Source organism: Belonocnema kinseyi, chromosome 7, assembly GCF_010883055.1.
Source record: "Belonocnema kinseyi isolate 2016_QV_RU_SX_M_011 chromosome 7, B_treatae_v1, whole genome shotgun sequence".
Lineage (NCBI taxonomy): Eukaryota > Metazoa > Arthropoda > Insecta > Hymenoptera > Cynipidae > Belonocnema > Belonocnema kinseyi.
Genome location: NC_046663.1, coordinates 71906881 through 71909087, shown reverse-complemented (window position 1 = coordinate 71909087; position 2207 = coordinate 71906881).

Genomic DNA, 2207 nt, shown 5'->3' with positions numbered 1-2207 from the left:
CAAATACTTGGTTTAGGCATAAAATGATCCATATGTACACCTGGTTTAAAGGAAATAGCCGCAGTATAATTGATTTTGTTGTTGCGGATGAAAGACTAAGAGTTAGTCAAAGGTACAAGGGTCATGCGGGGTACTAAATGCAATACTGATCATTACCTTCTGATCTTAAAAAATTAAATTAGGTCGGGGATGGTGAAAAAAGAGAACCAAGAAAGCAAAACAAACGCGAATCAAAATTGAGAACCTACAGAAACCGGATGTGCGAATAGATTTCCAAAATAAGATAATCGAAAGCATAGATAAGGCAGCATAGGAGGACCGTATAAAAACAAAGATATAGAGGGCGCCTGGACAATGTTACGGCATATTCTTGTTGGATGTACGATCAAAGTGTGTGGTACCGCAGTTGTTGGAAGAATGTCTGGTGATGTGTGGTGGAATGATGAAATTCAGGCTGCCCAAAAAGCAAAGAGAGAAGCGTACAAGAGAACTTTGAACATCGCAGGTCTTAGCAATGAGGAAGGAAATAGACGTAGAAATGATTATAGACGCGAAAACAGGATACTCAAACGATTAATTAAGGAACGTAAAGATACAATTAGAGCCGAAGAAGAGATGAAAATACAAAACGACTTTGAAGGAAGCAGGAAACTACTGTATAAAAAATGAAAGGAAACAAAAGTACAGAATTTGTCAACATGACAAATAGTAGGCGGGAAATGGTATATGATGCAGTTGGAATACTAGAGGCTTTCAGAGACTATTTTAGGAGACAATTCGGAGATGAAGCTATAGGACACCTGCGAAGTTGAACATGATTCGATGGAAAACTCGATTGAGAAAATCTGTGTCACTGAGGTTAGGGATATAATTAAGAACTTGAAAAACGGTAAGGCTGCCGGGGTAGACGTTATTAACGCTGAAATGCTTAAACACGGTGGCGCGTGCATATCACATAGACTGTGCGAATTGATAAATTTATGTTTCGAGATGGGACTCGTCCCAGACGATTAAAAAAAAGCGATTATTGTACCAATTTACAAGAGAAAGGGAGATAAAAACGACTGCAATAATTACAGAGGGATTAGCTTATTAAGCACCGTAAGTAAAATGTATTCAAAAATACTTATTCGTAGGGTAATAAAAATAACAGAAGCAAAGATGAGAGAATTGAACAAGTTGATAAGTTCGTATACCTTGGTAGCTTATTTACTAGGGACGGGAAGCTAGATAAGGAATTAGATAGACGCATAAAAGAAGGTAAGAAGGTTATTTGTAGAGCAGGTCCCCTTATTAGAAGTAAAAATATATCAAATGAAGCTAAAATGGCAATACATAATTCTATATTTGTACCGACTGTACTATACGGTAGCGAGACATGGACTTATCAAGAAAAAGATAAGAGTAAAATTAACGCAATTAACATGAGATTCATGCGCACGATATGCGGGGAAACCCTGATGGACAAAGTAAGTAACGATATAATTGTAAAAGAATGTGGTGCAGAAGAGATGTTAGTAGACACATGGGAAAGAAATCGGTTAAGATGGTTCGGAAATGTTGAGAGAATGCCAAATGAACGACTAACAAAACAAGTGTATCAAGGTAAAGTAAATGGCAGCGTGCCCAGAGGTAGACCGCGGAAAGAATGGTTAGAATGTGTGAATCAGACCCTAGTTAGAAGAGACATAGAAAGTCACAGAAACACGAGAGCCTACTTGAAAAAATGCATGGACATAAAAAAAGCTAGAGAAGTATGCCAGGACAGGAAAGTATAGTGGTAAATAGTTAATAAGAAGAGTGTCAGTAGAGTGAATGACGCCTGAAACAAAAGACCTTGGCCACTAATGGACCCTAATGGGGAACCTTACATAACGACTTCGTGAGGTTCTTCGCTTGGGGTGATTGCTAAAGAGATTGATTAGCAACCTGGGTTGGAGCAGTGTTGCGGAACGAACGTGTTATTTACTTAAATAACACGAGAATTCTGGATCAATCTGAAAATTCTCTATCCCTTCCAGACACTACTCCTTTCCCCTACCGAGTGAGTCACGCCTACCCTGAAAGGGAAATGGCTTAATGGTGTAATAATTTCAAAAAATTCCTAATCCCATTTATATTTTCCATGTGTGATGCCACATTGAGCAATAACCCCTCCCCCTTAAACGTCACAAGTCGTCACAAAACCTATAAACCTGCCTGGTAGT